General features: G+C 39.0%; 1 protein-coding gene across 3 annotated transcripts in view; it reads right to left on the bottom strand.

The window, feature by feature from the left end:
• LDLRAD4 (low density lipoprotein receptor class A domain containing 4) overlaps positions 1–26,059 on the bottom strand; it is a 272,480-nt gene that overhangs the window by 221,362 nt on the left and 25,059 nt on the right. For 2 of the 3 annotated variants that reach the window (XM_066328639.1, XM_066328613.1), the window contains exon 2: positions 8,121–8,252. The exons of the other annotated variant lie outside the window; for it this stretch is intronic. The gene's annotated coding sequence lies outside the window, so the exon portion shown is untranslated. The remainder of the gene's footprint in view (positions 1–8,120; positions 8,253–26,059) is intronic. 3 annotated transcript variants of the gene reach the window in all.

The following is a 26,059-nucleotide window of genomic DNA, read 5'->3' on the forward strand; positions in this document are numbered from 1 at the left end:
TAGATACTGGTTATATGAAAAAAGTAAGTAGAAAACAGTTTAATATAGAAAAAACTTTATGGCTACTCTTAATAAGAGAGAATATTCTTATAGTGTTTCAATGTGTTAAGTCGATATTATTATAAATTTGTAAACTTAGAAAGCGCTACAGAAGCTGAGTTTTGCTTTTCAAGTTCCCACAAAATTAGCACTAAAAGTATAGTGTGTCTGGTTATATTACAAGATGAATGTAACACTAAAAATAACATTACCCAGTAAAAGAAGGATTATGAAGAATGGCAGAAGTTACATGATAAGTATAATTTGTGTACAAATGCATATTATCACAAGATCATCAGTAGCTTAAAGAAATCTAGAAATCAGAAGCTCTGCATTTTGGGCTTTGTTTGCAGGAGATACAAGACATGAGTTTACTTTTTGTTTGTTTGTTTTTAATATTTCTTATACATCTGGAAAATATTAGGTCAAAGAAATTATGAGCATAATAACAAGCTCTTAGTACTCACTTGTTACTGTCCTTGTTTGGTATTATCCTTGAAGAATCAGAAAACTGTGTCCCCCTATCTCTCTTAAGCAATCATGGAATACTTTATTTTATGACATGACTCTTTAGAAGCACAGACCTAAATAAAATCAGGTGTTTAGCTGGACTGTCTTCTCTATCCCACAGTCAGTAATAATTAAAAACTACATATGAAAAAAAAAAATAACTGGCATTCCCCCCAAATCATGACAGAAGAAAAATCACTGATGAGTCAAGCCAGTCTGAAGTGGGACACAAAGTATGATTCATAAGCCATTGCTTCAGGTTTAATTCTTGAGAGAGAAAAAGCTCCATCAATAACATAAGACAGAAACTCAAACTCTCATTAGAAAAACATAACATTAAATTCACTGTGTCTTTTCATTCTGAATATTTCTGTTATGTGTGCACACCACAAGGGTTTGAAGCCACAACCAGTAACCTTCAGCAGCTCCTGCAGGCAGTGAAATCTTGCAGAGGACACTGAGTGTGTCAGGCCACATTCCTGAGTTGTCTTCTACACAGCTGCAGGGCACAAGCTCTGTGTCCACCACTGGGGCAAAGTGAATGGGACCTTTCTGACCAAAACCACAAGAGAAAACTAATTCTGGCTCAACTCAGTCATTGCCAGCATCAAGTTTATCAAAGTAGATGAGATTCAGTAAAGCTGCTTAATTAGCCTTTTTTTTTTCTCCCAAATGTAATATTTAGGTAAACTAGACTACAGCACTAAAAAAAGGAGATGAGTCCAGTGAGATGACGGCAAAGGAACCAAGAGGAATAAGAAGCACCACCACTGCTTTCAGACAACAGATCAGATACTAAGCACTATGTCAAAATTACCTCTGGGCTACAGCTTTTGTAGCAAATTGGGTTTTCAAGGGCATTCCCCCTCCCCTGCAACTGTATATATCTCATGTCTTTCTTTCAGCCCACACCCAAAACCAGAGCCTTTGTGCAGTAATTTCATTTTAGACCCAAAGGACATTTACAACAAGAATATTTTTAATACTTAAAGTACATTAGGATATACACAAGAAGTCTAAACCAATAAAGAAACAAAACAAACAAACAAAAAAAAATACCAGGGATCCTTTTTTATTAAGAAGTTAATAATATAGTCAAAGGATCTATAAAAACCCTCTTTCAAAACCCTGTATGACCTTGCTGTTCACTCACATCTTTCAAGCTGACCACTGAAAGAAATATAAAGCAATATTCATTTTCCCACATGTTCATGGCAGCCCAAATGACAGCTTTGACACTGGAAACAGACTGGAAAAATATTTTATTTATCTTTAACCTCAGCCATGAAAAAATGGGAGAAATAAATAAATAAAAATAATAAAAAGCCATGTTGCTATTGGACATTTCACAATTTAATCATACATCATACCTGTACTGCAGAAAACATGCAACAAGACTAAACTTCTAAAAGGTAGCTGGATTTAAATGTATGCTGCTTTCCGTGTACTGTCAGCTAGCAGGCCTTTAAAGGAAGATTATCAAAGGCACTCCAGTCACCGTGATGTGAAGACAGAATAAGTGAGCACGACCTTGAGTTCTCCCTTTATATTTCATGGCATTTTTTCTTAAGTATTTTTAAATCATCCAAAGAGTAAGTACTAACATGGACACTGCTGAATACACATGCTTTTGAATAGGATGATGAAAATTACTTGAATGAATGTCTTTTGGCTTACGTGCTCATTTACATTCCCCTCAGGAATAATATAGTAGTAATGTCACTGCTATGAACAAGTAGGTGACATATCAATAACTATCATCTATTAATAAATACTTTACTCATTCCATGAGGTTAATCTTCATATGCACCCATGAGGCAGGAAATTATAGTCACTATTTCCCCTGGGGACGCTAAAGTCATGTTAGAAACTGTCCTAGCCCATACAGTGATTCAGGTGTCAAAGCCATAAGAAACAAACTGCCAGAGACCCTGCCTCCTAATCCTGCATTCCAATCACTGAATTTTGCCCATCTGATGAAGGAAGCTATAAGAATTGTGCTGTCTTATCATAACTCAAACGTAAAATTGACATTTATTAAAAGCTGTTAGAAGCTTAAAGATAAACTTGCCATCAAAAGGGGAAACAATGAAACCCCCATGATTTATCAACTGGTCTCTCCTTTGTCTTCCAAGGACATGCATGTGATAGCTGCTACAGAGTTACTGCTCCCTCACTAACACAGACCTTTAGCTGGAATAAATGTCTTGTATAAGGAACTTGAGAATGTTTTTTCTAAATTTACTGACTTTTCTTTACCTGGCTCCTAGTCCTCAAGTACTCCCTGGAATGTGAACAGAACACTTATGATATGAGATACTGCTACGGTTGCCAAGAGAAGCAGAAGAAATATTGAGTTTAAAAAAAAAAAAAAAAAAAAAAAAAGGAGCATTTTGCTGCACAACACGAATTCACTGCTCATTTCCCTAGTTTGCTTCTAATAAAATTATTAAAGCAGTGAGTAGGTAGGCACTTCTCTACTTCTACAAGAGTGTAGTGATTGCCTTCAAAAGGGAAAACTCTTGTGGTACTCACAAGCTGCAAGAACATTATAAAAGTAAGATTTTATCCATATATTAAACATTTATTTCCAGCACATCTGTCTTGGCTCACTAAATGTTTTTAAACTTACCAGGACACTGACCTGTAGAACTCCCTTTAAAACTAATAGGAATTGTATGAGCAAACCCCTTAAGAAGCTTTCAGATCTCTACCCATGAGTTAAAAGAAAAATTAGGTTGCAAATCTCGCAAGATTTCAAGGCATCTGGAATGTCACTAGTCCAAACCCCCGCCAGGACATCTACCTTTAATGTGTACAGTAATGCATTTCTATTATCACCCAGAATCCAGGACATGAGAATGTAAGAAACAGTGAAGTTCTGATGAATTGTTAAAAATCAGTTAGGAGCCCAGCATGGGAATTTGAACGGGTTCAGGGGTTTGTGAAAATTTCTTCCAACTCAATTGTCATCTGCTTGCTCGTGCTGAACGTACGGATGAGGAAACCCTCAGAGCATATACAGCAGAAGCAGCCCACTGCAGTAATGTACATCACTGGGAACATTCCAAAAAAAACCTTTGGTGCCTGAAGAGTTCTTTCCTTTCCACAAGTTCCTTAACATAAAAGGAAATTAATGTGACAGGTTCTGGTAAGCACAGACAATGCCACTTTTCTGTATTACCTCACCCAAGAACACCCATCTGCTCATTTCTCAGCTGACTGAAGACCAGCTTCTTCTAGTACAGCTGTTTCCTCCTACAGGGAACACTCATTTCCACTGCTGCTCTAACAATTAGAAGACAACACTAATCACTGCAAGTACTACAGGCCTATATACCCCATCACACACAGACCAAACACTGCTCATTTCTACCATGAATGTCCAGCTTAGAGAGGAGTAGACAGACCAATCTTCACAAAGTCCTGAACACAACTCTCATAGCATATTCTTCCATAAGAGCTGAGCCAACACAAATGGTATTAAAAGCAAAGGGAAGGGATTGGATTACCAATGGAATCATATAAATTATGAAAACCATACAAGCAAATGTCAGTCTTGAAACAAAATACTAATTTAACTGTCCTCTGTGTAGGCAAAAAAGCAACAAGTAACATACTCCTCGATGAAAAACACTTCTTGTAAGCCTGAAAGCAAGACTAAACTGAAAATACAGGATTAAGCGCTTCACTTTGTTTTGTGGGGAGTTTCACTGAGCACAACAGGGATATTCCTGTGTGCTTTATGCAAGGGCATTTACAGGACAAGACTGAATTTGCTGAGCCATTATTTTACTTGTGGCTCAGGAATCATTCCAAAGCAAACAGGAGAGGGAATACAGCAATTTGTATTTTCAAAATTAATCCAATCCATAATAAATTTTAAGCAATAAAATTTTGAATTTCATTGAGGTCACCAAAGTTCAGCTCTAGCCCTTCAGTCGATCATCAAGATTAATTACTGCCTCACTATTAGTCAGTATTGACAGATAAATAACCTCAAAGTCGCTGTCACAGAGCTCAAGAGCTAAATACTGCTTCCAAAAGTAAATATTTCCAGAATGAAAACAAAATCCTATATATTGCTGATAGTACAAATAAACAAACAATACAGGAAGTCCATGCTTTTCTATTCTGAATACAACATTTTTCCATTAAGGGGTATGTTTGCTCATACATGAGAAAGGAAAATGAAAGTAGAGGTACCTGACTTTATTTCCAGTGGGTACCACATGGTGGTAGCCAATCCAGAGTATACAGCAAAATGGGATCCAACAAATCTACAGTGAATGTTCTGGAATCTCACATTCATTCCTCTATCTCAGGAGTCAAAATTATTTTTATCTTCTGAACAAAAAGCTATTCTATGCTTATGAGTGTGCACAACATTTAAGACTGTGTCTCCTCATCTTTTAAATCCTTGCTTAAAAATTACCTCTTAAAATTTTCCATAGCACCTCTTGCTATCTAGGTAAACAACTTCTCCTGTGTCAATGTCAATAGGTATTTAGTATGACTTCCCCCAAAAGCAAGCCAATCACAAATATATATATAATATTTAGAAGATGCATGTGTCCATGATGCTTTATCATCTCTTCATTTTTCAGAAATTCTGAAATTTGAGCCATCCACTACAAGAAAAGAAACAACCTCTAACAACAAGGATTTAATCTACCCAAAATCCTCTTCAAGGGTCTCCAGAGAACCAGGACAACCCAGCGTTTCATGGCATAGGTTCCAAACCACTGAAGCAAGCACAAGCTAGATTGGAAGAGTTAAATAAAGCAGCTAAAATTCAGCAGCATTGTGAGCTATTCCAGACTACAGTTACTGTAACCTACACTGGGTGTCCTCTGCCTAAGCACCAGTGTGACTTTGTGGACTGCTGAGACTCAGTCTGTTGCAACTGGCATAAGTTGCCACAGGCGAGTAATCACAAGAAACTGACCTTGGCAAAAGCACATTTTACACTTCACTGCTGTTCAACTGTGTTATACTAAAGAGAGAGCAAGTGAGCACAAGCAGAAGGGGGAGGGAGAGAGAACAAAGGGGGATAGACAGAATAAAAGTGAACGTAGCCATTTTCAGCTTTACCTGCTTTTAAGATTTGAAGAGAGGTACATCACACCTCCAATGCACATCACAACCTACACAGTTACATCAATTCTACAGGGTATCATTTTTAAACCATCAGAGCCTGAGGAGATTTTCTGGGGGAGGAGGAGAAAGAAAGGAGACTAAGTACTAAATTAGAAATTAATATCTAAAAAAATTCCCCCAACAAGGAGGAGGGAAGTACAGAAGACAATTACAACTTCACCTTTTCCCACCTCTAGATTAATGCATAAATGAGGATCTTTAAATTGTTATTTCCTCCTGTTTGGCTACACCTGTTGAGAGTACATTTTTGAATCAGCTGCAGGTAATAAAGCCTAAATGGATTCCATGAGCTGTGCAGCAAGATGTCTTAGTCCTAATTTTTAATAGTTCAGCTCAACCTTAACTTCAGCTCTCAACAGCCCGGCAGCAATTTGCAGGAACTAGTATGGCAAAATCCCCACCGCTGCACATACAGTTGTGTCTGGCTTTTCTCAACTATCTTTGGTCTCTGATGGTTTGAATCAGTTATTTCCTGTAAAATAATTTGTTTAGTTTCTGCATTATTTTTCTTTGGCATTGATTACTGCATCTCCAAAGAAACAGGACCTGGCAGAGCAAGGTGGCACAGGATCCCATCATTAGTGCTAACCCACATCCTGCCCAAATTTTACAGCAAGTTTAACCCAAGGCTCTAACCTTGAGGCTGTGCTGGGTTTCCAGGACATTTGCTGGTTGAAGCAAAACATGTGGAAGCTTTGTACGAGTTCCAAAATACCAAATCACTCTCCACTTGGGAAGTGTATAAGGTATGCAAGTCTAGACAAAATAAAGTGAGACCACATGCTTTTTGTATCTGCTTCCTTACCACTCTTAGGTCAGTGACCTAAGGACTCGGTGCAGCTTCTCTTCAAGCAGATCTTGAAGTCTGCTTTTCTCCTGTGTAGACAGTTTCTCTACTCCTCATCTGGTTCCATAAATAACTCAAAACCCTGCAACAAAAGCCAGCCTTTGTTCCTCTCAAACACGCAAACCCTTCACATCTCCGTCTTCACAAAGTCTCTATTCCTCTATTAAAGCTCCTTGTGCTCCGTTTCAGTCCTCTAAATGTCATTACTACCAGTAAGCAGAAGTGGCCTTTTTTGGACACAGCCATGTTGTTCCCTTGAACCATTCCCATCTGACAGAGTCTCGCCATGGCACAATGACCTCCCCTGTCACTGGCCAGGGCAATACAAGGCTCAGCCCTGGCAGCAGATGGCTGATTCACACACACACTGACGCTCAGCAACTCAACAATGATATGATCACGCTTAGCCTATAAATTATGAAAACAGCAATTCTATGAAGCATGACCTAAAATTTCAAGGGACTGAAGTATTTCCAAGTCTGAACTTCAGATCTGGGTCAAAAAGGTGTCAGCTGTGGATGTGCAGAATTTTAATCATCTCATCAGACCGTAGCTCTCTCTCTCACAAACACATGATGTCTGCAAGGGCCACAGGCATGCTTCCTGACACTGAGGCAGGATTGTCACAGAGGGCTGGACGGGCCACAAAAATGCTGACTGCTTCTGAGAAGTGTGTGAGAAACTCTTGTAGGGTCTAGACAGAGAATAAATTGATGTCTGTCACATTTTTCTGACTGTACTTGGGCACAAAATAGACTTCTTATAAATTTTATTTACTAAGTCCTATAGTAATTAGTTATAGTAGATAGAGAAAGATTAAATGGAAAGGGTGCAGCATTTCTGCAACAATTTCTGTGGGCTTGGCTACCTATGGTCAGCATTTCTCACAATGACATGCAGCAAAAGAAAGAAAAGAGTGGGAAAAAACCCCTGAAGAGTACTCATATCCACAGGAAGAGCAAATCTTTGTTTATACTAGGCCAAAAGTAAGCAGATATTTATATTACACAAGAACACCCAACATGCCTTACTTCTTCAACGCATATCCTAAACAACAGGTTCTTGAATTAGTCTCTCTCTTTGCAGCTCCCTCTGGCCTCCCAAACCACACCATATTTTAAATGTGTGCGTCAATCACTACTGCTTGAGTCATTTGACTTTATAGTTCACTAGCTCATTTTCAAGTAATTTTATTCATTAGGCAGAACAGAAACATTAACTGAGTCTTTCCCATCCATACAAGTAATTACCAATATGCTGGCTACTATGGGCATCTCCCTTCTCTTTCCTCTTCCTCCCCCACCTCTTCTACACATGGGAATTGCTTGAAACCAGTACGTTCCCACAAAATACACAAGGGTTGGCAAATCAAAATCTTTTGACATCTAAATACTACTAGGAAGGTTTAGCTACAGAAATATTTATATGAATATGTATCTATACAAAGTATCCAAAAGATGATGATTCCATGGTGTAGTATGGTCGAAATGTTACTAGAATGGGATTAATTTGACCAAACTGTTCCTCTACTGGAAAAAGATTAGTTTGTTTGAATTACATTTACCTTTCTCAAAGTGTTTTTGGCAAGAAGTCTTGTCTAGTTTAAACTCATCCAATACAACATAATGATATCTTTGAAGTCCAGAAGTTCAGGAGAGTCTTGCTTTTCCTTCTAGTTGTGAATATCGAGTGTGATCTACAAGAAAAAGAAAGTGGTGGGAAAAAAGTTTGGCAGGCAATCCTTTATCTTTTCAATGGCTCAGTATTTTCTAAATCCTTACAGAAAATGGCCCTGACTCTAGAAGTTCAATCAATCAAACAATCGCTACTTGGTTTCCAGAAAGAATTCAAAGCAGACTTATTTTTCCATGTCAAATATTCTCTCTCTCTTCACTGTCTTAAAGAAGTTATGATGATGTTAGAGTGAAAGGAGTAATTTCCTCTTCTTACCAAAAAAAAACCCCAAGAAACCTTGCAATGCACAACTTGCATTTTCTGCTATAAATTTAAATTTACCATTGAGGAATGTATAACTTTTTGTTAGAACCTACAGAAGAGAAAGGCTACAGTTTCTCGGATGTGAAGTGCTAATACACTTCACAATGCCAGTAGCAACTCCTGAAACAGAAGTGAAACCATGAAAAAAATAAAATACCCTTTTCTCCTGCTAGACACTTCAACTGATCAACAGCTATTGGGGAATAAGTTAACTACTCAGAGGTTTGTTGAATAAGCATGTTTTAGTCTGAAAACAGCTGTGACAAGTTCACCAGATTTTATTCTCTGCACTGTCCTGCTGCCTCTGGAGTCTCCAGTTTTCTAGGGAACATCACTTTTTCTGGACAGCATGTTGAGCCCCTACTTTTGCAGATACTCATTGCATGTAGTATCAGAGCTCAGTCCTTCTAGTTCTTTCAGTAGGAGCAAGCACACTCACAAAAGCTTTGCCTCAGATTTCACAGGCATGTGTGTGCCTCTCTCTCAGAGCCCAGGCCGACGTGCCAATATGTAGGATTAAACTTTTTCCAAGGTTGAATAAGCCACCATCTGTCTATCTTGTGTGGTGCTGTGCGCCATCCGGGAGACTTGTCCCTTAGAGCATGTTTCTACCATATGTCACTCCTGAGTGATCAGTTATGCCAAGACATTTGGGAAAAAATGACTAAGTCGAGCTGGAAAACCCTTTCCGAATTCCAGAGGAGGTTTGCCAAGCCTGTATTTGCAAGTAACTTCACATCCACTGGTTTTTTTGCATATATTGTGTGTAACAATAAATAATAACCTTTACTGAAAAAGACATAAGGTACCTGCCCTCCACTGCCCAGAAGTCAGGGCCTTTTTAATAAGCCACGGAATTCAAGTATCACGCATCTTCAGGAAAAATACAAGAAACTTTTACAGCAACTTTCACGATTGCTAACTTAATAAGGGGAAAAAAAGAAAACCCAGATGATAAGAATATACTTCAAGAAAGATTTGCCTTGTTATTTTAAAGCCACAACAAACCAGTAATTTCCTTCTGAATATTCAACTAAAAATACCTAAGGCAATTGAATGCAAGGCTTTTTCCTAATAGTAACCCATCTAACAATGACCATCTGAAGTGCTCACCTGCATGCAAAGTGATCACCTAAGCTAAATGTTAAACTGCTGATACAGTTCATGCAATTAGAATTTGTCTAATAAAGACTGTGACTCTACCCTATTTTAGATTTAAAGAACCATTTTATGTTCCCATTCCTCAATTATTAAATTAAAACTCAAGCCAGCATCGTTCTTAGGGCCAGCTCAAGGCTGCTCATTTACATAACTGACTTTCAAGGGCACTTCGTTACACAGCAATTAATGCCAGCAAAAAAATCTACTGGATCTGCTACCTACTGTTAAGGAAGACATTCTTGAGAACATTAAAAGAAGACAGAAATTAGCAAGTTGTGATTACAACCTCCCTGAGTATAAATTAACATTGAAAGGAAATACATTCCTAAGGGCAACAGGAGAAATATTAAATATGAGGAGACAAATTATAGGACTTATTACATTTAGTGACAAAAGTGAGATGAGGAGCATTAGTAAAGACCAAGAGAGAACATCGACCTTTGTGGTTTGCCTTCAGAATTTGGACAATCGCTGAAAAAGAGGGAAGACATGAAACAAGTACTCACTACAGCCCACTGAGACCTGGAGAACAAAATGCAACAAAAAGCAGAAAAAGTTCATGTTAGACAAAGAAAACCACTACTTAAACAAGGTTATTATTAAAAGAAAATGAGGTAAATTATCACCTCAGAATGGATTAGGATTTTTAATGTATCTAACTTAAACTGTCTCCTTATGCACAAAGAGTAAAACTTGCAAAGGTGAGGATGTTGGCAACAAATTAGACTACCAAGAAAAAGCCTCCTACTGCAACATGGACTCGCTGAATGGAAAGAAGAGAGGAAAATAAATATAGACCAGCCAGGCAAATCTGGACTACTTGCCTACATAACGCACTAATGGTATTGAAGCCAGCATATTTTTTTGAAAGGCTCAGCTCCTTCCTGGCCCACTCCAACAGCCTGAGGCATTCACACTGTTGAGCCAAGAGAGACTGGAGAGGCTGGTTCTACAGCACCAACTTTCTGCTAACACTTCTTATTCCAATGAGAAACCTTTAGGGTAACATGCACCTGCTCTAATGTCCTCCTTGCTTCTTGCATCCACCTACAGGCCCAAATATTCTTCCCTTCAGGATGAAATGTGATTTGCACATAAGACTGATCAACTTAGAGGGACAAGACGGGAGGTGGGAAATTCATCAAAGCTGTCAATTAAGAAAATTCTTATTCAAGATAAGAATTTGCTCTGTGAAGCTGGTCAACAGCTGCCACACAGGAGCAGCCAAGCAGCTTCTGCACGGTCATCTCTTGCCAAAACTACAGCAGAAACAAGAGCTGCTCTTACAACAGGCATCGTGGAGATCCACGTATATCAGTAAGGGAAAACTGTGGAGCAACATAAAGGGAAAAAACATTGAAACATAAAGAAAAACTAAAATTTTTCTTTCCCTTTATGTTCAGTTTGGGGAAGCTCAGGATCTGTCACCCACACCATCTTTGTCCCACACCAGTGCAGACATACAAACAGGAATCTTTTCAATCTTTGAAAATATGATGCTTTTTAATTTGGTTTAATCACTAGGAGTTCCTTGGAAATTCTTGGCACACATAGGCTGTTCTCTTTTATATTCCACTTCAAGCATGTACTAAGCCTCAACACGCTCCGTTGTTCTCACAAACTTTTTAGGGAACTCTCAATTCTCCTGGAATTCAAAAGCTCAGGATTCCAATAATCCCAGGCAAACCCATTCCTCTAGGAAGAAATTCACTCTATGGCACAACGAATGCTTCTGTTACATAAACACAAAACTTCACTGAAACATCTGCTGATAAATACAAGTCTACGACACCTCAAAGGCAGAAATAGTGAAATTTATTTCCACAGGTAACCTCATTTAGAGGGTATAATTACAAAGACAGTTTTTAAAGACAATAAGGGCACTTCAAGCACAAGGCCAAAGAGTTGTTACGTCCTCTGAGCCACCCATCTGCAGGGTATTCCATGTATTCCCACAATCATTCATCACAATTCTTTCCCCAGTGGAGACTGTAGGCCCTACTTGGCAAGACTCTTATTTCACTGACCATGATGTATGGGAGAAAATACAGAAAAACTGTTGATGGGAAGCTATGAGACGTCACTAAAAACTGGCAAGCAACCAGTCCCCTAAAATAAAGTCCATTCTGCAAGGGCTATGCTACAACATAAAGAGTTTGGTTTTTAAAAAGGTAAATGCAATATTAAAACAATACACAGCCCCTTTTCTTATGAATAGCCAGTATTCATAAAGTAACTCAAACAAGGACAATCTCTACGTGCCACGTGAAAGTAGCTTGGAGTTACCTTTGCCAGGAGTGCAAAATGAGGGACTGTTGTGGCAGAGATAAGGCTTGCTTTTTCCAATCACAGAGATAAAGCAGTTTTCCTTACGTAGCTTTCCTCTTCCTCACTTCGCCCCTCCTCCACACAAAACCCAAGAAAAGCTGCCATTGCTTTAGGTCAAAGGAAAAACAGGCCCAGCTGCCGTAAGCCAAACAACGTACAGGTTTGCTATCTCCCCTGCTGTTTTGGCTTGAGCTCTTCAGACTGGAAAATTCAGAAGCACGATCTCCCAAGCTCTATAAATGCCAGAACCATCTAAGAGGAAAATAGGACAAGGCCACCCCCAGGCAAGTTTGTACTAAAATCTGCTGGCTGCAAGGCAAAAATACAGTAAACATCACATAGGGACAGACTGCTCCTCAGAAAATATTCCACAAGAACAATATAGCTTCCAAAGAAAGGCTGTGCTAAGGGGACTTCTGGAGGGGAAAAAAATGCAATGTTTTAAAATCCTTGTGAGGAGTTAGCAAGCTAATGGCACACTCAACGACAAATTGTTTGACAGGCAATATGCTTTTGACATTAATCCAAAGAAATGTAAAAGCGACATTGAATGTTCTCTACAAAGTGGTAACAAATTCGGTATCCTAGAATAGTTCTGCAGTTCACTAAAGAAATTTTGCTTTTGTCTTAGCAATTGATTACATGGAATAAAACAAGTAAAAACATGCAATTAATCATCAATATCACCAGCCTATCTTTTCAGGAAGGACAATTTAAGTTAAATTCTTGCCGTCCTTGAGAGATGAACTTTGCAACCGATTACAGTATGTTTTAACGCGCTCTATACTGACTCAACCTTGAAAAACAAGCCAAAAACAGAAGTTAAAACATCCTTTTTCCTGTGTAGCTCCAATTTGCAGTAGCAAGAAGCTAAACAACATGCTCTCCACCAGATGGCTGAAATAAAAAGAACACTCCTTCTGATTAATTAGGAAACAAATGAATCTGCTGTTAGCACAACAAGTTACCATCAGGAAACCTGGGTTCCCATTAAACTTTGATATTTGTGCTTTCTCTGCAACTGTGTTCAAGACCATCCTTAGATTTGCCTCAGTTCAGAAGCAAAGTGTTACACGCCAGTCCATCACACACAAGTATCACACCAGCTACTGCATAAGCAGAAGGGGTACTGGCCCTTTTCACAGACAAATAACACCATAGTTTTCTTAAAAGAGAAAGCATCCATCACAGTAGAAACAAATTAAGGTCTCCTAGTGCTGTGAGGAGAGTTGATGTGTACAACCACACGTCCCTTGTCAGAGTTCAGTGAGCAATGGAGGCTCATGCATGCACACCCAAGCTCTCCAGCTGGTCCTGGAAACAGAAATCCCCAGAGCAGATACAGTACTTAGATCATGGCTATAATGTTTGCTGCTACTGAGATGAATGACTTTGGGAAGGACGAAACTGAGCTTACCTGACCCAGGAAGGTGCAGATAAAAGCTCTTGGTATTGTCTTTATTCCTTTGGTTTCTTTGCATGAACGACTGCTTTATTGCACCAAACCTTAAAGAAGGACAGTTTCAGAAGGTGGCTATGAGAAAGAACCCACCATGTTTCAGGTATAAAGGACAATTTTTCCTTCTTTACTGTGATAATGTGTCTGCCTAAAGAAGCACAATGCCTTAGTGAGAATACAGGATTGCTCACTAACCCACACCTCTATAATTTAGAGCATTTCTCCTATGTGCAGAACTGAAGTTCTCAAACATGTTGAGTGTGTTATTTTCTAAGGCCAAAGGGAATGGTGGAGACATTTATGACAAACAAAATCTAAGTCTCCTTTTTAAAATCCAAGAAAAGGTACTATATCCTACTACGTGAGAAAACTCAGAGACTTGAATAAGAAAACCCAAAAACACTTCCATACACATTAAAAAAAGGTTTCAATAATTTTATATATATAGGAAGGACATTTAATTACACTAAATAATGTATCTCGTTTTTCCTTATAGGCTGGTGATAGGGACTCTGGGAAATACAAGGATACACAAAAATGCCAAAGAGAGTAGACAACACTAGTATTTCAAAGTGCATCTATCCATTATATCACACATACAATTAACAGGGAAAAAATTACTATTTTTTGAGCCTTTACAGTCAGAAAATGTAAAATTTCAGAAAATACAATGTTCTTTGGCAAAGTGCTTTTAGAAAACCCACTTTGGTTTGCTTACACTTTACTTGATGCCTCCTCTAAGACATGTGTTGGAAGAGACAGTGAACAACTTATCCTGTGTGCCCTCTCCCCGCCACTCACAACACTGAAGACCTCAGGAATATCTTCCAATGTCACTTCTCAGAATAAAGAATCCCTGTTTCCTGTGGACATAAGCCTTTCTCCATCTCTTAAAAATGCTGCTTTTTCCAAAATTTTCTCATCCTGTTACAGTGTTTCTGAACTGACAGACCTGAACTGCACATGATCCAAGATGCTGGTGAGCCATGAACATCCAAAGTGGCAAAAAGAAGGCCATGTCTTTAATTCTCCATTCCTTTAAAAATATTTCCTAGTATTTGATTTGCTTTTCTGATCAATGTAGAGTAGTGAGCTCATGTTTTACACTGCTGTTTATCATAACCTGGTAACTGACTCATACACGCTAACAGCTCAAACCCCACCATCTTTTAGTGGAATCGGCATTATTTTTTCCCTATGCAGACCATTCTATCTGCACTAGAATTTTATCTGCCTTTCAACTACTCAGCCACCCAGCCATGTCAGTCACTCCTCCAGTTCTTCATGGTTCACTTCAACCTTACTACTACAGCAAGTTACTACCATCAGCACACTTTCTCACTTCACCAACAAGCTCCTTCCCAGTGCACAATTTACAGGTTGAATCCATCAACCAGTCCAATGACTCTGGTGACTGAGAACCACTCATTCCTACCTTATTCCTCCCATCTTTCATGCACATATTAGTCCATGACGTGACCCTCCTTTATGCACTGCTGCTGGCTTCTTTCTGGCACAGAATATTGTCAAATACCTCTGAATGCCATCCAGATCTTTCTCATTCACCTCCATATTCACCTCCTCACAGGGCTTCAGGTACTTTGAAAGGTGGTGTATTCCCTTTCATAAAAGAAAAGGGCTTGTATTCATCTTGGTAACACATCTGTAAATACTGCATTATGAAGTAGATTGTATCCTTGCTATTGATAAATTCTACATCTTTGCAGACAAGATGTAGGGGAACAAAGTATATGTCATTTTCTGACTTTTGATTAAAAAACCCCACATAAGCATTTGCATATTTTGAACGCAAATATCGAGGGAATTTAAAGTAATACCTCCTTTATATATGGCTATAGCTAAGAAGTAGCAAAAGCACAACAGCAATTTCTCCTCTTGTAACTCTTCCATGAGGACAAGACTTTATTCAATCTTCTAACAACTTTTAACCTGAAGATCAAAAAGAAAGCAAACATTAAAAAAAATTAAATATTTTCCTTCTGTCTGCCAGATGTGTAGGACTGCCAGCAACTGCATAGCAACAGAAAATTTTCTGAGTCAGCAAGTTACAGCTTCTCCCAAGTTTTCTCCTTGATCTTAAGCAAATTGCTACTGTTCTTTACTAGATTAATTGACTAATATTCATCCCCCTAGTGGCCCATTTTCATGGACCACTAAGTTAATGGTGCAGGGAATAATGTCTTTCCAGCCTCCTAACCTGGCTGTTTCCTACTAGCCTACCACAAAGGGCATGGGTACATCCACCTGAATTCTGAAAAGATATGACAATGATTTGTAGAAGTTAGCCATGGGAAACTGATTCCACTTACTCCCATGCGTTCCTGCATTAACAGTAGCCACAGCCCCACACTTAAATTACTGTCTGAAACCTGCGATGACTCCTCTCATAAAAATTCTCTCCTAACATTTATCTTAGCACTATTTGTGACATCCTCAGTTTCTTTGATACCACCAATTCCAGACTCTCTGTACCTGGCTCATGAGTGTGAAAAGTGGCCAAAAGCTCAGAAGAGCACAAGACACAAGATTGGTGCTGACACCCTCAATTTACATTACACCTCACACCAAATAACTATGTTGTCATCAAGCTAAAAAGACCAAGAAAACAGCACAATGGAAAATTTCAACGAAGTGTGGCTTCATCATTAAAATCTCTATTTGAGCTTTTTTGTTGGTTTCATTATACAGAGAGGAAGAGAGCTCTGTAAACAGATTTGCTTAGTTTCTGTGTCTGTTGCCAAATTTCCATCCTGTGGAACCAATTTTAAACAGAAAAAAGTGTCTCTTCCCATCCTTTGCTCCTTGACGTCATTTTTATTAAGGATAGAGAGTAAAAAATGAATGGAAATTAACTAGTCACAGTGGGGTTCAAATCCAAATGTTAACTTTTTTAATTGCCAAAAAAAATTCAGACCACTTTGATCCACAAGTCTGTCTTTCTTGCAGCTATGGAAAGTTTTTAAACGGAAGGCTGCCAACAATGACTTTGTTATAAACTAGAGTTCACAGTTATTTTTATGGAATTTTGTCTCAGTAACTTTTAGCTCAGCAGTTCTCATGAAAATACTTCCAAACCACCAACTTGGCTACATATTTCCAGTAAAGCAAAATAATCCCTAGCTCCTAAATACAACTCTACTTCTTTTTTTAACTTCACTTTGTCCTTCAGAAAACTAGTACAGCTTTAAACATGGGAATGACAGAGAGGGGAGAAAGGAGACAAAAAAAAAATCTAAGAACTTCAAGCAGCCTCTCATATCTCTGGGTCAGAGCAGATGCAGGACTGGAAATGGAGATGAGATTTGGGAAATAATTTCCTGCATATACACAGGTATTAATAGCAATAGCAAATAAAACCAGAATGAAACAGTGCAGTACTTGCCTAGCAGAAAGTTCCCAAATAGATTCAGCCATTGTTACCCCACGCTCACTGGCAGAATTTCTACACTTACATAAAGAACATCATAAATGGGAAAGAAAATCTGATGGGCTTTGTATTACCATTTTGTTTAGCTCTTTTGAAGAGGGAGTGTAAAGGAATCATTTATTATACCCCTTTTCGTATCCGTCAGATGTTGCATGTTTTATGTAACTATAACACATTTGGCAAACTCTTCCTACCTACCCATATGCTAGGGAAAAGCTCAAACTGTGCAAGAGAAACCTTTCTTCATAAAGTAAATTTCCTCGTAGAGAGGAACTGCGAGTTGGACCTAGGGCTCCAAGATCTCTCTCCAGACCCTCCTCTCTCCACAAGGACTGATACTTCCACACAACCTAGAACTCACATATCTGCCTCCCTGGGAACATAAGTATCCATCCTGTGCTCACACACACACCAAAACAGCAGTTGCACTGGATCATTCCACGCACCAGACCACAACACAGATGCAGTACAACCAGAGCAAGCCCTCATCCATGCCCCTACAATGGCTTTCAGAATCCAAGTACCAGATGTGTTGGCCAGTGCCTTCCATCGCCAGCGACCAGGCCCATTCCCCAAAGCAGAATAAAAGGACCCTCACATCCACAACTCCACCACAGACTCCAGGGCAGCCACCTGGGCATGAGAGTTGGCCCCAGGGGCCAGTCCACATGGAATGCACTGTTCTGCATACAACCACCTTTGGTCTTTCACCTCAAGCACAAGAGGCCCCTACCTCCAATCCTGAACTCAAACCTCATTTCTCATATGTGTGAGATCAAAATTTGCAAGCTCCACGGTAGTCCTGAAACTTGCATCTTCCCGATTTCCCTAGAGTACATAGGGAAAATGGCAGCAGCTGTGATGAGTAGGAGCTGCCACCAGAATACCCCAGCAGAAGAAGGAGAGGAGTGTATGGAGAACACGTAGGAAGCTATGGAGAAACAGAAGAGGGTACACCACAAAGTAATTACAGCACAACTTGAGAGAAAAACAAACCACCCTCAAACAATGGCGCTAAAAAAGAAATGGCAGCGAGGAATAAGATGATGGGAAGAGTCCAGGTGCAGAAGAATGGAGGAGGTTGCTCCAGGCAACCAAAAAGAATCTTCCTTCTTGGTTCCTCCTTAAAACACATTTAAAATTAAGAATTTTAGAAATAAATTTGCAGAGAAAACTGATAATGGCATTTCACTCACCAGAGCTTTCACCTGCAATCTATCTATACAATTAAAAAATGTTTTCAACTAAAAACATTTGCTAATTAAGTACTTCACGTAAATGTCAAACAGTTGCATTATCTTGGCAAATATGTGGCCCAAAAAGCAACCTCACTACAAGATTCACATTTTTTACTAGGTTCTACAGTGAGAGGAATATCCTTTGCCTTCAGATTTGTGTGGGACTTTTTAGACTGCAGATAGACCAACTAGCTTATCTAGCACTATCATCCAGTCAATTCTTGTTGCTGGCTTTGTTTGGAAAGCTGCTTCACTACCTTTTAGAGATTCTTGAGTTGCAGAAAAAAAATGTCTGTAACTCAAGTGTATAGGCACAGTTTAAAGCTGTGATGCACTTGTGTTAACAAGAACTCACGCAGCCTTTGACTGCAGCAATTGTGGCAGGGCTTCTGCAAGAGAAGATCGGAGGTCACTGTTTTGAATGCAAAAAGTAAGTGGTCAAGTGACCAAAGGGGGAGGCTGCAACAGCCTGCAGAAAACAGTGCTAACGTCATCCATGAAACAAGAACAGAAAAGGGCTTTAAGAGATTAAATGATACAGCACTTGTTTTTTAATCTAGGAAATGAACCCTGCAAGGAAGCATGATGGAACCAGGACGGGACAGACAGAAGGATAAGAGCAGGCTGCATGAGAGACCTGCAGGACAGAAGCCGCCATGACTGAATAGGTTTTGACCAGTCTTTGACCTTCTGGTCCTTCTGAATGCAGCTGCAGCACTAGATCTGAAACTGATGGGCAAAAGCGATCATCTGTGGACAGGACAGGGAGAAATGCATTCATCTGTCAACTAAAAGGGACTGTAACTGTCTATTACCTTGGAGCCTTGCCTGTTATTTCTAACAGGGTACCAAGACACTGGATATTAATGTTTAGAAAGCAAACCAGGTAGACAAGCTCATAGGAACAAAGACTGGGTTTTCTGAGTGCTAACTGATGTCATACTAAGTAAGAAGCACAGGTTTTATTTTACAAAATGTAAATTTACATATCAAACTGTTTCAAACAACTAATAAATTCCTCCAGAAGCATAGAGTGGTTTATATACCTGAAAATTACAGAAATTAATAGACACTTCTGGATATCAATTTTCTGAGATTCCTTTTTTTGGCCCAATGCTCTACATACAGAACGCACACTGATAAAAATACACAGATGGCCAAAACCACTCTTCCTTCACAAATACACAAGTACAGTAGATGGATTACATAAAATTCTCAAACTTTCTAGATATCTCAAGTACACTGTGTGTATTATGCTTGCTTAGAATAGTGATAATGAAACAACTAACTCCAGTGCTCTTATACATGCACAGAAAACAAATGTATCAACTCACCACTGATTTTCAAACAGATAACTATTTAATCCTTGCTGAAGTAAGCAAGAAGAATATGAATTAATGTATCTTTACACATGCACTGAATCCCTTCTCCAACCAGTTTGTGATCCTGTTCCCAATTAGCCTTAAAGCTACTGATTTTTCTTTTTTTTATGGTCTGTTTTAGGTTTCTGTGGCAAGATTTTGGTAGAAGAGGGGCTAGAGGGGTGATTTCTCTGAGAAGCTGCCAGAAGCTTCCCCTGTGTCTGACAGAGCCAATGCCAGCTGGCTCCAGGACAGACCCACCACTGGCCAAGGCTGAGCTCAGCAGAGATGGTGTCACACCTTTGTAATGGTGCATTAAAGAAGGGGAGAAACTGTGCAACTTCAGCCAGAGTGAGGAGTGAGAAGATGTGAGAGAAGCATCCCTGCAGACACCAAGGTCAGTGAAGGAAGGAGAGCTGCTCCAGGCACAAGAGCTGAGACAAGCCAGCAGCCTGTGGAGCATCCAGCCAGCGTCAATCCACCCCAAAAAGTTCAAAATTATTTCAGAAACAAAGGTCTCAGGCCTATAGACTGAAGCCAACACTAATGAGAATCACATTCTCCTGTGTCTTGACCAGGCTGGATGGGGTTTTGAGCAACCTGGTCTAGCAACAGGCATCCTGCCCACGGCAGGGGGTCAGAACTAAATGATCTTCAAGGTCCATTTCAACCCAAACCATTCTATGGTTCTATGACTTAAGAAGTTTTTCTTTTGAGACTCCTCACTGTAGATGTGTAGGAGTCTGTGCTTGGAACGCCTTCTGAAAGCAACCAACTTTACCTAAAAGAAACTCAGAATATGTCCAAGAACTACACAATGCATTCTAGAATAGAAATGCTGACAACAAATCATTTCACGTGCATATTGTACACTTCTAACTAAATATTGCTAAATAAAAAGGCAAAAGCAAAGAAAGCAAAATAATCAACCAAAAATATTTTTAAAGAAAATTGTGGGAAAAAATATATATACTTGTCAAACTGTCTGCATTAACTCTAGATTTTTCCCACATGCACCTATTATGCAATTTTTAACACAACTGTATCTCAGCACATAAAAAATATTCCCATTACACTTGACATACTATATTAATTATTTTATATGAATACACTACCAATATTCTGCATAGCACATCACATATATTGTATGCTTCCTCCTACTCTGCTCCCAAAGACCTTTTCCAATAAGGCTGTCACAGCACCATCTCATGACTTGTACATTTTATTAATCCATAGTGAAACAAGCTGAATGAAACACAATCATTTTAACTGTCCATGTTTCTACAATTTTGACAATGTGTGTCCTAATTTGACTCCATGCATCCCTTTAAAACATCAGAAGTGTATTTATGCTTCCTTAAAATCTATGCGTCAAATTGCTTTGGTTAAGGTATTCAATAATGCTACACATGCATGTAGAATGTCAGGTATGATTTGGTGGAGACTGTCATGTGTCACATGTTGCCACTTCCACCCTCCAAGGAAGAAAGGAGCACGTATTCACAGTTCCATCCAGAGCTGAACTCTTCTTTGCGACAGAGAAGAAAAGTTACATCGTTTACCAAAAAAGTAGAATAAAAGGAATTTACCAATTAGGTGCCTAATCTTCCCTCTGGTAGCTGCATGGAGGCAGTTTCAGGTGCAGGGAGCACAGTGTGCTGTGACAACCCCATCCACTATGTCACGATACTTCACCACGTTTCCAAGTTCTGCAGCTTATGCAAGCTCCCCAATCTTCCGCATAATACTTACTCATCCAGCTGGAGAAAACACAAATAATCTAAAGAACCAATAATACACACAATTTACATAACAGGCCCTGCAAAACAGAGCTGTGGAACCAGGCTGATGAATTGCAGCAAGGCTGAGGCTGTGAGGGGTCTGAGTCCCCAGTTGCCTGCGCAGGCATCGCACGGGCTCGTGGGTCAATCGCTCCTCTGAGACACAGGCAGAGCACCTGCACAGGCAGTACCTGCTCAACCTGTCACGGCTCAGATTTAGGTCATGTCACACTATTTACACTGTTTTCTAGTATTTGCCTCACAGCAGATGAAAAATCTGCCACCTATTGCCACCGACTGCTGAGGGAATGGAATCTCCATTTGACCAAGAGACAGCGAGCGAACCAACTCAACAGAGTCACTTGTGACAATAAGGGAGTGACAATCATTAGGAATAGAAGGAATCAAACCACTTGGGTGAAAAGTAGTTTCCTGTACATGTAGGATCTTCTCTTAAGTGGCTTCATCTTAAAGAGCTCCACTTTTAAAACCACCTAAACATGAAAAGTGATTCACTGGTAACTGCATCTGAATTTTTCAGTATCTTATAAAAACCTAAACTGTAGATCTTAAAATGATACCAGCTTCTAGAAGATCAGAGTTCCATCTGAATTGTTTTAGCCTACTAGTAAGATGTTATTTTCTCTTATCACATCATTTTCACGTTTGCCTTTTCTGATGTTCATTTAACAACTTGCATTATTTTGATGTTCATTTAACAAACGGGTCCAGACAGCTACTTTCCCTTTCCTGTCACCAGGCTTCTGCTAAGCAGCAGGGGTAAAATCATTACAATACAATAAAGAAACAGAAGTTACCAGACAGATTTCAGCAGTTTTAATATAAGGAACTGCTTGTAATTTAGTCAGTAGTTAGGACTGATTATGATAATTTAACTATTGCTGTTATACCAACATAACTCCCAGCGATAGAAACATCCATGACATGGAGAATCAAGTGAGGGAGAAGGGGCATGAACAGAAAAAATGTGAAAATCCCAAGAAAAAGGGAAAATAGCAGATTCAAAAAGCTTTGGAAACTGCAAACGCAGGCAGTGAACTCAAAATGTATTTTATAAAAACACAGACTGTTTTTCCAGACAGCTAAATATTTTTGTTAATGGATAACACTTCCTTAATATGTAATTTCTACATGGTAACACTGAAAGAAGGAAATAGTGGGGGAGTGGGGGGTAGGAAGCAAGCATCATATACAAAAAATTGCCATCTTCTGTCCACAGCCATCTTCTTTTCCTTCTCTGGTCTGTTTTGGACCATCCACAGCATTGAACAGAAAGAAGGCTATAACTAGAAGCTTAAATATGACAGGATACAGACACTTGCCTTCCATGCACACTGTCATTGTGAATTAGGCATGAGTTGACAAGCTAAAGACCTGGCTTGCAGTCTCATCATTCAATCATCCATCCAATCCCATCAATTGAGCAAGGCAGTAACACATGTCCCCTCCAGCTTAAATGACAGCAAAACTGTGGGTTGTAATCACAGGTCATCTTCAAATGACACTTACCATTAAGGATGGTTTTGTTCCAAATCAATTTTTATTGAGAATTACTGTAATACAATATGTCTCTTTGTTTCTTTTAACTCTTGCATTTAATGCCGTTTAGAAGAACATTTCATAATTATAATTTTATCATTTTCTAGGAATAAGGTAACAGTAAATGACATTAAGTAGAAGTCAAAATTAGTCATTTGCAGTCCAAAATCTCTCTGACAAAAATAAGGTCACCTAGATGAACTTCCACAACTGTATCTTTAGCTAGTACCAATCTACGGTGTTTCAGTCACAGTCTAGACTATTTTAACCATATAGAAGCTGTCTCAAATTACCTAGACATAAAAATTTGAAAAATAAATCAAAATCTAAATGATACTAAGTATCCTTTAAAAAACCAGTTCCACATTTACATGTAGCCTTCCTAATATACAAGATGAATCCTTTTTCTAAATTTGTCAAATCATGATTTTGTTCTTAATTTCCCTTCTGCAAAAGAGTTGTCTTCTCTTTTTTATGGACCTTGAGCAGCGATTCTGGACTAAGTCAGCTGAGTGTGACCTGAAAGGATGCTGATGGAACCAATGGAAAAACAACAGGAGAAAAGTTGTATTTCTGTATAGGGTATAGAAAGGGTAGAAGGAAGGTGAGAATCTTCAATGAGAGGATAGACTCTTCTGGAGCTCATGCAACAATATTTAAACACCAAGAATTCCTTAATATATGAGTCAAATCCAACAGACATCACAGCAGCATCTCTGACTTTCAGCTAGTTACAGAAATATAATCAAATCTCTATTAACATAATTTGCTTTGTGATAGTTCACAGCAGCAGAGGATCTGCCTTGTGGATAACTGGGAATTTATTTGTTCTCTCACATCACCAGACAGGATGTGCACATTTCCCAAATTTTACCAAGTTTAAATGACATTCTAACCACCCAGGACAGATACTTCATCACAAGTTTATTTTTCTCTATGGCACGGTTATCACCTTCCCAAGCATATCAATCTCAAACATTTGATAACAGTTACAGTAAACATGGGAATAGACTTCTGTGACAGCATATAAACACGACCAAAAATACACTTAATTATCAGAAAATTTATTTTAAAATTTGCACCTAGTGAACGGTTAAACATGCCATTTTTCCATCACTCTGACAGAAATGTGTTTACCCAAGCAAAAAGTAAGGAACAGCTTTTAGATAAGGATGTATCATAGGCTCATAAAATAGCTAATACTGGAGGAGACCCTAAGAGGTCATGTGGTCCCATTCCCCTGCCATGGGCAGGGATATCTTCAGACAGATCAGGCTGCTCAGAATCCCATCCAATCTGACCTTAGATGTTTTAAGGGCTGGGGCATCCACCACCTCTTTTAGCAACCTCTGCCAGTGTTTTACCACCCTCAGAAGTAAAAACCTTTGTTCCTACATCTGATTTAAACTGTCCCTCCTTCCGTTTAAAGCCATTCCCCCTTGTCCTGTCACTACAGACCCTTGTAAAAGGTCCCTCTCCAGCTCTCTTGCAGGCCCCCTTCAAGTACTGGAAGGCTGCTCTAAGGTCTTCCTGGAGCCTTCTCTTCTCCAGCTGAACAACCCCAGCTCCCTCTGCCTGTCTCCATAGGAGAAGTGCTCCAGCCCTCTGGGCATCTTTATGGCCTCCTCACGTCCATGCCCTCATGGGTTCAGCCCAAAGCTGAACCCAGTACTCCAGGTGGGGTCTCACAAGAGTGGAGGAGAGTACATCTATCTATGTGTATGGACACACACACAGACTTTTCCAAATAACTGCAATTTCAAAAAGATTGCTATTATATTTCAAACAATTCATATTTTTATTTCAGCGATGTTATAAATGATCCTATGTTTCCCAAAAATTAGAGTACCAGGACTGATGGAGATCCTGAACTGATCATGCAATCGAGCCCCTCTGCTAGTTCTCCCATGATGTACCCCTTGCAGTTATCTTTGAGCAAAAAAACTAAATTTCAAAGGATTTTCAACAAAATATTTCTGTTGTTTCCACAACTGAGAGTTGGGAGATGCAACATACAGGTAATTATTTACTCTCTCTAGGTTTATATCAAGTACAATTAGCTTCAGTTTGTGCAGAAACATCAGTGTGGCTAACAGTCCAGTCAAGGAAGAGTTCTAATATCAAAAATCACACTAAAAATTATTTTAAATAATAAAAGTTAGAAGATAAAGAACAGTTAAAAACTCAACCTCCTTTGTATTGGAAGAGTTTTAGGGTGCAACTTGATTATTCCAAGAGCTTTAAAAAACCAAAACAAAACAGGCTAAGTGCATAAAAAACAAATCAAGTATTTTGGGATAAGCACAACAGACTTGATCATTTCTATTTATTTTTCTTCAAGCTCTAACTCATACTACATATCCTCAAAGTTATCTTTTTATTTAATCTTTGGCCAAATACACTTCTTTCCTCACAGAGATAAAATATTTTCATTACAGTTTTCAAGCTGGGGACAAAGAGTACAAAACTTATTGATATTATCAAAAAAGGAAACTCCTAAACCAAGATTAACAAAATAACTTGGAAAATTAATCCAGATGTCCAAGAAGAACAGTAAAATTACCAAAGGGAGTGTCCATGAAAAATGAGCAATCAGAAAAATACTACTTTTGGCATATTCTTGATGACAACAAGCTTCAAAAAACCCTTGAGGAATGGTATATATTCTGTAATTTCTTTCCAGTCACTTCTTTATAAGTGACTTAAAATGTGAATGGGAGGCTTCCAGGGTCAGAGCTGCACTGCTTCTGTGTAATGGCCATGGATCCAACCAGGGATACCAGAAGTGGTTGTGTTCCCCACAGTTCATATCACCACCACCTCGTTACACTGGTATGGAACCCCTCACACTGGTGGTTCTTGTGGTGTAACATTTTTATAAGTACCAAAAGACACACTGAGTGTAAGGTAAAAAGAAGAATGTTACTCCTAACAGCTCCAGCAACACATGAAACACGGGTTTCCCATATGAAAAAGCAAATCCAAAAGTCAGAAGGCATACAAGGTGTGTCATAGGCAGGTGTTTGTATGACCTTCCCACAAGTGAGGATCCTTAGTGATATTTTTAAAAAAAGGGAACTCCACTTCAAAACCGGCTAAAGAAAGAGTAACCTTGAACCTACATACCACACCCAGTAACTTTTTTTTTTTTTTTTTTTTTTTTTTCCTG

The sequence above is a fragment of the Sylvia atricapilla genome, chromosome 1 (assembly GCF_009819655.1).
Source record: "Sylvia atricapilla isolate bSylAtr1 chromosome 1, bSylAtr1.pri, whole genome shotgun sequence".
Taxonomy (NCBI): Eukaryota; Metazoa; Chordata; class Aves; order Passeriformes; family Sylviidae; genus Sylvia; species Sylvia atricapilla.